Genomic DNA, 13,035 nt, shown 5'->3' with positions numbered 1-13,035 from the left:
TGAGACGGTCCAATCTGAGTCATCAGAGGGCGATGTAGGACCTAGGCGTTCAAGTCGTCATCGCCAGCCGCCTCAACGTCTCCAGTATTCAGCATTAGGGAACCCGCTTATATCAGTCGTTCAAACCCTTTTTCATAGTTTATCTAACGTTTATGCTGAGGCGCTTAGTCATGTACCTGCAGCAGACTCTATACTCTGAAAGTAAAGTCTGTAGTTCCCATGCAACGGGGACGAGCATGATTTAAAGGGGGGAGGGTGTAACCCGGGTGTTTTTCCGCTCCCCTTGGCCTTGGTGCACTGTCTCTTTAAATGGGGCGCCACACCACGGCTCGCGAGTGTTGTGGGTCTCGGGAGTGTCTGAGCTGCTGCAGGTAGGCATTTAGTCCTGTAAAATTCACTCATCTTGGTTTAAACCGATCTCTAAGTGCCTGTTACGCCATCAACCTTTCTAGATGCCTCCTGCTGTATGACGATGTGCTGAGAATGACTATTAAGCGGAACTGGTGAGTGCTGACTTATTGTTTGTTTGGAGCTACGATGCTAACGCTAGCGCTCCTTTGAATTAAGTTACGGACCTGTCAGCTGGTGCTGGCGCTAGCTGCACTCGTTCCTACGAAGTATTAGACGATCATTTCTTAAAGTGCTATATTCTGTACTGGTTGAAATGCATTAATATATTTGCATAGGATTTATTGATATTGTCCACGTAATGTTAGCACTGAAATTGAGTGATGTTTACCATTGAAAACTTAATGCACTTTGAGTTATTGTGCTAATGATATGACAAAGAGTACTCTGTGATGGAAGAAATATTTATACATGTACATGGATTTTGATTATGATGATTATGATCATTATGACTAAGTATTGTGATAAATTGTTTTATTGCATTACCTTTTGTAACTTAACTGTAATACATGGTCAATGATATTACTTATTGCTGGTCCTGCTTTGTACAGGCCAGGTTCCAGTATTGGATGGCGAGCTAGAAGGCCCCGAGCCTGGACATATTGAGTGCGCCCGTCCGCCGGTGCGGTAGGAGGCGCTGCAGCCACTCCCCACACACACCCACTTGCACACACGCACACTAACAACCTCCGCTGGTGGATTGTTTGAACTTTGCGAGTTTTGCACAGACTGAAACCCAGGTTCACCAAACTTGACGATCTGAACTCTTTGTGCGCCTAAGTGGATCTATGAACTCTTCTTTCACAGCAACGTGGATTTATGAACAATACTGCTTGCGCCCCTGACCTAAACAACTCTATAAATACATTGGACCCATTTTATTTTTGTTTTACATCACACACCTTGTAAATTATTGTACATAATGTCTTTGTCGATGGCACTTCTGTAAATAATCACAGCTGAGCTCAACTTGCACATCTGAGTCTGGTTTTCATTTAACACACCATCTTCCTCCGAGCGAACCTACATCTTCTGATACTAGCCCATTTCATTTTTCATATTGCTGCATTATACATGCTACAAAAGTCTATGAGTTTGACACATAAAGGCTTCTGGGTCGAGACCATCACATTGTCCAATTTAATGTCTCTGTGGATTATGGACAAGTCCCTCAGCGCCTCCAAAGCTATGGCCATCTGTTCGGTAATGGCTCGTGTATCCGAGAGGGGAAATGGCCGATGAGTGTCATAATATTCCCGGAGGCTGATGTCCAGCATTTCAAAGACCATTCCTTTCCCAACAGGAGTGTTGATTGTCTTGAGAAACTTCACAATGTTCCTCTGGTCCATCCCTTTTTCCATCATCTCACGCAGGAAAGAGATCTCCCCCTCGTTGTTCTGCTTGTATAAGGGCATTTTAACTGCCACAACTTCCCCAGTGTCTTTCTTTTGACACTTTACAACTTGACTGAAGTGTCCTTTGAATACATAATTAATCAGGGTATAATTTTCCAGCATTTCCTCGTCAACCTCCTCAACCTCCTCAACCATCTCAAAGCCCGGGAAGGGTAAATTTAACATCATTGTGGCTGTGTAAGCTCAAAACAAAAATAGCTGCTTTTGAGTTGTTTTTTCGTCGTTCTGTTTCTCTAACGTAAACTGCGTCTGTCGTCTGCAGTGTCCAGGCACAAAATGAGCTGTTCAAAGCTTTGACATCCACTACTACTTCTTTGTGGACGTGACTTGATGATGTCACAAAGCACGTCATTCCGGAACTCGCCACATTCATGTTGCCACGAGCAACAGAGGTTTGTTATTTTTTAAAATAATGTGCAGTTTTGCAGTGTTCCTTTTGTCCTCAGAGGTCTGATTTTTAGCTCAACATCGTGTACATGACGCCTGGAACGCCCCGTGAACGTGAAATTTCTACTGGAAAAGTCGGAGAACATTTCAAAGACCGAGACCTTGGCCAAAATGTGACGTTATGTCTGAGTTTTCTGTGATGACAAGAAATGACACTGTCTTGTGGGAAACAGAATATATTTGTATATATTGTTCACACATCCCATCCATTTTCTTTGGTTTATTCCGGGTCACGGGGGCAGCAGGGACTCCCAGACGTCCCTCACCCCAAAGATGTCACGTCTTTCCCCATGTTCCACAGTTTGGCAATAAACTTCCTGTAGTATGTGATGTTTAGTTTATTGAGTGTTTTTATTGCTCAAAAATACCTCATTCTTGTGCATTCTTACAGTGAGTGGGGTCACCTCTCCACAGCTCCGAACTGTAACTTGGCCAAATAGCGCCGCTTCTTTGTCTCCATGGAGATGCACCATGTTTAGTGCGATACGTTGGGACATTCTAGGCAAGCAGTTACATCAAGACAAACAGGTGGTGTACCATCCTGGTGAAAAGTGACACACCTCTTGTACTTCTTAACCCTCTGATGCATCAATTATAAAAGCCTTGGTCAACTTTTTTTTTTCTGAAGTGTTTTTATTCTTCTCAGGACATGAAACAACATCGTGAACTGTCTGAAAAAATGAATGAACTTGTGTTCTATTGTAAATATATGAACACATGTTTCTTTTTATGCTTTGAAAAAAACATTTCAACAATTTTTGGGGAAATTTCAACACAGTTTAGGCCTGAATAAGAAAAAAAACAACCAAAGGAAATTTACTTGCAGTTACACCGACTGACCACTGAATTGACCTCAATGGAGTGTGGCAGCAGAGAGCACTCTAGAGGCTCCACCATATAAACCAATGCATTAAAGAAAAATGTATGTTTGAGTCGCTGTCGACTGCAGTGACCGCTGTGCACCAGAGGGTTAACTTATTTCCATCTTCAAATTGTTTATACTAATTATCTCAAAGGTCATGTATTACACCAGTGGTCCCCAATCACCGGGCCGGGGACCGATACCGGCCCGTTACGCATTTGCTACCGGGCCGCACAAAAACAGTAAATAATTTATCAGCGACGTGACTTTCACCCGTCCCTCATGACGCGATAATAAACTCGTCCATAGACATATAATGAAAATCCTGAGAGGAAATTGCCACAGAAATCTGTCTGATGTAGTGATAAGTTTATTATCTGCTCTTGTCTCCATGACGACGTATCACGTTTAACACATCAGACACGACGTACAAAAGTAGAGCCACGAGAGAGTGAAAATGAGACAAAACAAAAGTCTTTGGAGAGATTTTTAACTAAAGGGGAAAAGGACAAACTGAGGAGCCAGAAGAGGAGCCTACGACCTCCAAGAAAAAGAAAGATCAATTTAACAGACAACACCAGGAGTCCTACTTAAAATATGAGTTTGTCTCTACAGGTGAGTCTCGTGCGCCGAGTCGGCTCTGTGGAATGTGCAGGAAAAGCAAATGAGGCAATGAAACCTTAAAACTACTTTGGCACATGGAGAATAAGCACCGGGTCAGATAAGATTTAGGTTTTTTTTAAAGAAACAAACGTGAACAAGAAGGAAAGAAGAAACAAGTGCAGTTTCCTCTGATTCAGCGTGTGGGGAGTTGTATTTTTTATGCACTTAACTTATTTTTGACATATTTATCTGCCACACGTAGAAGGTCCGTGAAAATAAAACCTACATTATTCCAGTCCGTGGTGTAAAAAAGGTTGGGGACCCCTGATTTAGAAGATGCTCCTGTAGCAGACATAATTAACTATTCAATACTGAGGAGACGACAGAGTTTAAGATGGCGTCCACGAGGTTGGTTAGGTTCCCGCCGTGTCATTTACAGTGTTGGGAGTAACGGCGTTAAACTATAACGGCGTTACTAACTGCGTTACTTTTTCACTAACGGAGTAATCTAACTAATTACTTTTCCCAGCGTCGTAACGCCGTTACCGTTACTGACAATAAAATGTGGCGCGTTACTTACAGAGTGAACTTGAGTTCACTCTGCTCTTCATCAGAGTCTCAGAGATAAAAGGTTTGTTTGAGATGAGGCGGGCGCAGATACGACGCCGTCGATCGGTGCGCGGTGCATGTCGGTTAGTTTTGTGTCCAAGATGCCACCGACTTGCTCTGACGTAACTTGTGCGCCGGTAACGGGAAGTTTTTGAGCGCAGCAGCTCTCCACCGACTGCAGCCGCCTGCATGGACTACAAACGCTTAATGCATGATGGGAAATGATGTCCTGTCCACACGTGCGTTCACAGCGGATTAGGTCAGAGTTGTGTTTTGATCAGAAACGTGACTGTGTTCTGTCCAAAGAGGAACAGGCTCAGATCAGAGGTGATTAATATTTGAATAATGGACAGAGAATCACAGTGTGTGGCCAGAGAAGGTTAAAGGTTTTGTCTTATTTTACATGATTTACATTTGAATGACTTAGTTTTGCAGTTTTCAGTATTTTACTGAAAGCACTTTATTGTTACTGTTTATTTTAATGAAGAAAATACTTGAAGTACAGTTGACTGAAATTGTATGACATGTTGATTTATTTGCACTTCAAATGAAATGTTTTATATTTTTTTTTTATTTTTGATAAATTCTATAATTTACTAATTCTGTTAAAGTGAAATAAATGTTAAAGGTTCACATCTGTTGTGTTTTTATTGTTTTAACATCATAAGTAACGTGGAGTAGTTACTTTGCCTAGTAACTAGTTACTTCTCCCAAAAAGTAACTGAGTTACTAACTCAGTTACTTTTTGGGAGAAGTAACTTGTAACTATAACTAATTACATTTTTGAAGTAAGATGCCCAACACCGTGAGAAGATAAATGAAAAGGCAGGACTGTCATTTTAAAATAAGTCTGTGCTGCTTTAATGTTTGCACTGACAATAAACTCATGAGAAATATTTGCAAATAATCATCACAAAATGTTCATCAAGAGGAAAATTGTCGGCGTGGAAGGAAGTTTGGAGGAAGAAAGGTGAAGTTTGTGCTTTGAGGAGAAAAACTTGTATGTTTTTTGTGTTATGAGGCGCGGTCGGTACAATCTACGTCGACATTTTGACACCAAACACGGAGCTAAGTGTGAAAAAGTTAGAAAAACAACAAATTGTCCAATAAAAGACCGTATTTGTGAGCAGGTGTGTCCCGACCAGACACACACTTTTAAAAATGTCAGTTTATCACAGAAACCGTTATTTAACAAATTAAAAAGTAACTACATTTATTTTACATGACATTTGTTTACATTTAGTGACATTTATCCCGCCGCACAGTCACATCTGGCCCTTGACGGCGGCCATTTTGCTGATGAAAACAGAATAGTACTGCTAACCGTAAGCTGGGTTTAAATAGGGCCCAGGAGAGATCTCTAGATTACTCAAACATGCACTCAAAGACGACATTTAAAACCTCTTCAGACGTGTTTTTGATGAAGGAACGGTGTGTTATAAGGTTAGCTGGTTCATTGAAAATTGTCAAAAATTGCTAAATCAATATTCCAAAAAAGCAGCAGGGAGCCACGCCCCTTCATGACATCATCAGGTGGACCAGAGCGTTTAAGTTTTTGGGGCGGACGATGTGTCCAGTCCGAGTTACAGGTCAGATCAGTGACACCACACGCTTTTCAAGGTATTTTCAAGCCGTAAAACACCAGTGATAGAAGTCAAGAAATGCCGTACTGTGGAACATGCCAAGCCGAGTCGTAAAGGCATTTGGTTTCCATGGAGACAAGCCGATAAATCCCACCTCCTGCTTTAATCGTTTTGTTCGTTGCTCAGAGCCTGAAGAAACACGTGGATCTGACATAGACACGTGCAAACCATTTGAGTAGTATGTAAACAACACGCTACACGCAACACGACAACGAGCACAAGGAGCACGACAAGGAGCACAAGGAGCACGACAAGGAGCACGACAAGGAGCACGACAACGAGCACGACAAGGAGCACGACAACGAGCACGACAAGGAGCACGACAAGGAGCACGACAAGGAGCACGACAAGGAGCACGACAAGGAGCACGACAAGGAACCGGAAGAGACGCAACAAACACGGCCAAGAAAATGACATCTGGTCACCATGACGCCACAAAGATACAGAGGAGAGGAGGAGAGAGGAGCAGAGAGGAGGAGAGAGGAGCAGAGAGGAGGAGAGAGGAGCAGAGAGGAGGAGAGAGGAGCAGACAGGAGCAGAGAGGAGAGAGGAGCAGAGAGGGGCAGAGAGGAGGAGAGAGGGGCAGAGAGGAGGAGAGAGGGGCAGAGAGGAGGAGAGAGGAGGAGAGAGGGGCAGAGAGGAGCAGAGAGGAGCAGAGAGGAGGAGAGAGAAGAAGAGAGGGGCAGAGAGGAGAAGAGAGGAGCAGACAGGGGCAGAGAGGGGCAGAGAGGAGGAGAGAGGAGGAGAGAGGGGCAGAGAGGAGCAGAGAGGAGCAGAGAGGGGCAGAGAGGTGCAGAGAGGAGAGAGGAGCAGAGAGGAGGAGAGAGAAGAAGAGAGGGGCAGAGAGGAGAAGAGAGGAGCAGAGAGGAGAAGAGAGGAGGAGAGAGGAGCAGAGAGGAGAAGAGAGGAGAAGAGAGGGGCAGAGAGGAGAAGAGAGGAGGAGAGAGGAGGAGAGAGGAGACAAGAAGAGAGAATATATGGTAAAGAGGAGGTAGAAGGGTGCAGAGGTCAGAGCTACAGGAAACAAGAGGAGCAGAGGAGGTCAGATGGAGCAGAGGAGGTGCAGATGGAGCAGAGGAGGTGCAGAGGAGGTGCAGATGGAGCAGAGGAGGTTCAGGAGGAGCAGAGGAGGTGCAGATGGAGCAGATGGAGCAGAGGAGCACACATTTCCTCAGTCTCTGGCTCAGTTCCTGTCACATGGTTCTGATCAGGAGCAGCTCCACAAAGTCTCCATCGTGTGAGAAAAAACAAAACTCAAAACATGAAAAAAAACCTGGAACATTTTTGGATTTGTTCCGCGGCTCCAGATTTGATCCCAGGAAAACACTCGGAATTCAGAACCATGAGACGAGAGCGGGAACGCCGCCAAAAACCCAAACTAATGCAGCAAAAATGTGCCAATGATCAGCTGAAAAAAAAAAAAAGATTTGGAAGCAAACGCACAACAACACACTTTAGACTTTAAAGACACACCACGGCACTTTTCAGACGGGGAGCGGGACATCTGCTCGTCTCCATGGAAACGATGTCACGCTCTTGGGATTAGGGATGAACCGATATGATACTGAAACTTTATCTGGGCCGAGTATCGGTTCTGTGGTATTTTACTTCATATTTATATCATCATGTTTCTTTTTATTGTTTTGAAAATGCTAAAAAAACAAAAACAACTCCCTTTGCTCTCTGTGCTAAGCCCCTCCCCCTTCAGAGCACATCAGCTGCATCCCACTAATGAAACCACTGCACATCACACCAGGTTTGTGAAGTCGTAGTGCACAGTTTTGTATCATGTTTTTGTTTATTTATGGAGCGTTGTCGTGTGAGAGCGTGGGTGATGTACGCTTGTGGGCGGAGCCTCGTACAGCTAACCGTCAGAAGGGTTCGAATAGAGCACAGGAGAGATCTCTAGATCACTCAAACAGGGATGACATCTAAAACCTCTTCTGACATGTTTGGGATGAGGGAACAGCGTTAGAACACGAGAAAAGATACAGAAAAGTCCTGGTACGGTCCGGCTCTAACCCCGAGTCCCGGTCCAGCTCTAAACCCAAGTCCCGTTCCGGCTCTAAACCTGAGTCCCGGTCCAGTTCTCGGTCCGGCTCTCAGGGTCCGGCTCTAAACTCGAGTCCCGGTCCAGTTCTCGGTCCGGCTCTCAGGGTCCGGCTCTAAACTCGAGTCCCAGTCCAGTTCCTGGTCCGGCTCTCAGGGTCCGGCTCTAAACTCCAGTCCCGGTCCAGTTCCTGGTCCGGCTCTCAGGGTGAGGAAATGTGTGCTCCTCTGCTCCATCTGTGCTCAGGGTCCGGCTCTAAACTCGAGTCCTAGTCCAGTTCCCAGTCCAGTTCTCTCGGGGGCCGGCTCTCGGGGGCCGGCTCTCGGGGGCCGGCTCTCGGGGGCCGGCTCTCGGGGGCCGGCTCTCAGTCTGATGTAATGGGCTCTGACAGAAAACTGCCTCATTAATAATACAAGTGTTTATCCAATTAGGCTTTTACTGCCATTAAGATGTTTGTTATTGATGTGGTTCATAACGATGATGAACAGAGAAGAGACGACAGGAGAGGAGGAGAGGAGAGGGGGAAGAGGAGAGGAGAGGGGGGAGAGGGGGAAGAGGAGAGGAGGAGAGAGGCCTCAGTTCACCTTGATGTAAAAAACAGACATTTGTGAACAAGACACGAACGAAAGAGTTTCCAAAAACACGACACGAGCTGGAAAGAAAGAGAGAGAGAGGGAGAGGGAAACAAAGGAGGAAAGAGAGAAAGAAGAGACAGGAGTGACACAGAGAAGAGGGTAGGAAAAGAGACAGAAGGAGAGAGGCAAAGGAGTAGAAAGAAGGGAGGGTCTAATGGAAAAGTCATGTTAGGGAAAGAAGTGTTTGTTCAGCAGGAAAGAGAGGGAGAGAGAAAGAGAGGGAGAGAAAGAGAAGAGAAAGAGAGGGAAAGAAAGAAAGAGGAGAGAAAGAGAGGGAGAGAAAGAGGAGAGAAAGAGGGAAAGAAAGAGAGAAAGAGAGGGAGAGAAAGAGAGGGAAAGAAAGAAAGAGGAGAGAAAGAGGGAGAGAAAGAAAGAAAGAAAGAAAGAAAGAGGGAAAGAAAGAGGAGAGAAAGAGGGAGAGAAAGAAAGAGAAAGAGGGGGAAAGAAAGAGAAAGAAGGGGAAAGAAAGAGAAAGAGGGAGAGAAAGAGAAGAGAAAGAGGAGAGAAAGAGAGGGAGAGAAAGAGAATAGAAAGAGGAGAGAAAGAGAGGAAGAGAAAGAAAGAGAGAAAGAGGAGAGAAAGAGGGAGAAAGAGGAGAGAAAGAGAGGGAGAAAGAGGAGAGAAAAAGAGAAAGAGGAGAGAAAGAGGGAGAGAAAGAGAAGAGAAAAAGAGGAGAGAAAAAGAGAAAGAGGAGAGAAAGAGAGGGAGAGAAAGAGAAGAGAAAGAGGAGAGAAAGAGAGGAAGAGAAAGAAAGAGAGAAAGCGGAGAGAAAGAGAGGGAGAAAGAGGAGAGAAAGAGAGGGAGAGAAAGAGAGAGAAAGAAAGCGAAAGAGGGGAGAAAGAGAGGGAGAGAAATAAAGAGAGAAAGAGGAGAGAAAGAGAGGGAGAGAAAGAAAGAGCGAGCAAGTTCAATAACACAGATGTGAAGAGCATTACTTAAATCTGACAGAGACCAGGACTCGGACCAGGACTCGGACCAGGACTCGGGCCAGGACTCGGGCCAGGACTCGGGCCAGGACTCGGGCCAGGACTCGGGCCAGGACTCGGGCCAGGACTCGGGCCAGGACTCGGGCCAGGACTCGGGCCTTCAGACCTCCTTGTTTCTCTTGTTTAATCTTTTGAAGGACTTTCCAAAACTGAACCACTGCATCAGGACTAAAGTTTAACCCACAACCTCCTGGTGAGAGGGAGGAGAGACTAACCACTCTGCCACAGTATAATGTTGCATTTATAATGAGAGTTTACAGTAAGACGCTCTCGGAGGAGCAAACTCATACATTTTACATTCTCCATCTGTCCATCTGTCCATTTAACTGACCCAAGGAACACAACGAGAAAGAGAGAGAGACAACGAGAAAGAGAGAGAGACATTGAGAAAGAGAGAGAGACAACGAGAAAGAGAGAGAGACAACGAGAAAGAGAGAGAGAAAGAGAGAGAGACAACGAGAAAGAGAGAGAGACAACGAGAAAGAGAGAGAGAGACATCGAGAAAGAGAGAGAGAGAAAGAGAGAGAGACAACGAGAAAGAGAGAGAGAGAAAGAGAGAGAGACAACGAGAAAGAGAGAGAGAGACAACGAGAAAGAGAGAGAGAGACAACGAGAAAGAGAGAGAGACAACGAGAAAGAGAGAGAGAGACAACGAGAAAGAGAGAGAGAGACAACGAGAAAGAGAGAGAGACAACGAGAAAGAGAGAGAGAGAGACAACGAGAAAGAGAGAGAGAGAGACAACGAGAAAGAGAGAGAGAGACAACGAGAAAGAGAGAGAGACAACGAGAAAGAGAGAGAGACAACGAGAAAGAGAGAGAGAGAGACAATGAGAAAGAGAGAGAGAGAGACAACGAGAAAGAGAGAGAGACAACGAGAAAGAGAGAGAGACAACGAGAAAGAGAGAGAGAGAGACAATGAGAAAGAGAGAGAGAGAGACAACGAGAAAGAGAGAGAGACAACGAGAAAGAGAGAGAGACAACGAGAAAGAGAGAGAGACAACGAGAAAGAGAGAGAGAGAGACAATGAGAAAGAGAGAGAGAGAGACAACGAGAAAGAGAGAGAGACAACGAGAAAGAGAGAGAGACAACGAGAAAGAGAGAGAGACAACGAGAAAGAGAGAGACAACGAGAAAGAGAGAGAGACAACGAGAAAGAGAGAGAGACAACGAGAAAGAGAGAGAGACAACGAGAAAGAGAGAGAGAGAGACAATGAGAAAGAGAGAGAGAGAGACAACGAGAAAGAGAGAGAGACAACGAGAAAGAGAGAGAGACAACGAGAAAGAGAGAGACAACGAGAAAGAGAGAGAGACAACGAGAAAGAGAGAGAGACAACGAGAAAGAGAGAGAGACAACGAGAAAGAGAGAGAGACAACGAGAAAGAGAGAGAGAGAGACAATGAGAAAGAGAGAGAGAGAGACAACGAGAAAGAGAGAGAGACAACGAGAAAGAGAGAGAGACAACGAGAAAGAGAGAGAGACAACGAGAAAGAGAGAGACAACGAGAAAGAGAGAGAGACAACGAGAAAGAGAGAGACAACGAGAAAGAGAGAGAGACAACAAGAAAGAGAGAGACATCGAGAAAGAGAGAGAGAGACAATGAGAAAGAGAGAGACAATGAGAAAGAGAGAGACAATGAGAAAGAGAGATACATCGAGAAAAAGAGGGAGACACACAGAGAGATAAAGGGGTGGACTCAGGTCTGGGCTCAGGTCTAGTCTGGGTCTGATAAACACATTTTACATTTTACATTTTCAGCACAGACTGAGTCAAAGTTTTTTTTTACTTGTTTCCAGAGTCACACCTGCAGCTGAGTTTTGTTTCTTTTGGGTTTGTTTCTTTTGGGTTTGTTTCTTTTGGGTTTGTTTCTTTTGGGTTTGTTTCTTTTGGGTTTGTTTCATGAATTCAAAGACTTTTGCTCTTGTCACTGCATCACAGAGAAAAGGACAGAACAAAGGAAACAGAAGAAACTGAAACTTGTACAAAAAGAAGCTGTTTGTCCTTCAGACGAGCCGAGGACACGTCACATAAACATCACACAATCATATAAAAACATCTACTGTCCCACAGAAAACATCCAGAGAAACATGTCCAGATAAATATGTCCAGAGGTTTGTTCTGGAGGCGACTCGAGACACAAGTTTAAGGTTTTCGGAAAAGGACAGACACTTCCTGTTTGTCTCATTAGAACATTCTGGAATATTTTATCTTCGACTTTAGTATAAAAAAGACAAACAAATTTAAACAACTCAGTCCTGGTTTAGTCCTGGTTTAGTCCTGGTTTAGTCCTGGTTTAGTCCTGGTTCAGTCCTGGTTTAGTCCTGGTTTAGTCCTGGTTTAGTCCTGGTTCAGTCCTGGTTCAGTCCTGGTTCAGTCCTGGTTTAGTCCTGGTTCAGTCCTGGTTCAGTCCTTGTTTAGTCCTGGTTCAGTCCTGGTTCAGTCCTGGTTTAGTCCTGGTTTAGTCCTGGTTCAGTCCTTGTTTAGTCCTGGTTCAGTCCTGGTTCAGTCCTGGTTCAGTCCTTGTTTAGTCCTGGTTCAGTCCTGGTTCAGTCCTTGTTTAGTCCTGGTTCAGTCCTGGTTCAGTCCTGGTTCAGTCCTGGTTCAGTCCTGGTTCAGTCCTGGTTTAGTCCTGGTTTAGTCCTGGTTTAGTCCTTGTTTAGTCCTTGTTTAGTCCTTGTTTAGTCCTTGTTTAGTCCTGGTTCAGTCCTGGTTCAGTCCTGGTTCAGTCCTGGTTTAGTCCTGGTTTAGTCCTTGTTTAGTCCTTGTTTAGTCCTTGTTTAGTCCTGGTTCAGTCCTGGTTCAGTCCTGGTTTAGTCCTGGTTCAGTCCTGGTTCAGTCCTGGTTTAGTCCTGGTTCAGTCCTGGTTTAGTCCTGGTTCAGTCCTGGTTCAGTCCTGGTTCAGTCCTGGTTCAGTCCTGGTTCAGTCCTGGTTTAGTCCTTGTTTAGTCCTTGTTTAGTCCTTGTTTAGTCCTTGTTTAGTCCTTGTTTAGTCCTTGTTTAGTCCTTGTTTAGTCCTGGTTCAGTCCTGGTTTAGTCCTGGTTCAGTCCTGGTTCAGTCCTGGTTCAGTCCTTGTTTAGTCCTGGTTCAGTCCTTGTTTAGTCCTGGTTCAGTCCTGGTTCAGTCCTGGTTTAGTCCTGGTTCAGTCCTGGTTCAGTCCTGGTTCAGTCCTGGTTTAGTCCTGGTTTAGTCCTTGTTTAGTCCTTGTTTAGTCCTTGTTTAGTCCTTGTTTAGTCCTTGTTTAGTCCTGGTTCAGTCCTGGTTCAGTCCTGGTTCAGTCCTGGTTCAGTCCTGGTTTAGTCCTTGTTTAGTCCTTGTTTAGTCCTTGTTTAGTCCTGGTTCAGTCCTGGTTCAGTCCTGGTTTAGTCCTGGTTCAGTCCTGG

At 44.8% G+C, this 13,035-nt stretch overlaps 1 protein-coding gene across 2 annotated transcripts in view; it reads right to left on the bottom strand.

The window, feature by feature from the left end:
* The window catches only part of tpst1 (tyrosylprotein sulfotransferase 1), a 62,441-nt gene that overhangs the window by 15,175 nt on the left and 34,231 nt on the right, over positions 1-13,035 (bottom strand). The window lies entirely within an intron of this gene.

This window comes from Periophthalmus magnuspinnatus, chromosome 13 (assembly GCF_009829125.3).
Source record: "Periophthalmus magnuspinnatus isolate fPerMag1 chromosome 13, fPerMag1.2.pri, whole genome shotgun sequence".
NCBI classification, from domain to species: Eukaryota; Metazoa; Chordata; class Actinopteri; order Gobiiformes; family Gobiidae; genus Periophthalmus; species Periophthalmus magnuspinnatus.
The sequence above is the reverse complement of the archived record's forward strand: the minus strand, read 5'-3'. Positions and strand labels throughout refer to the sequence as shown.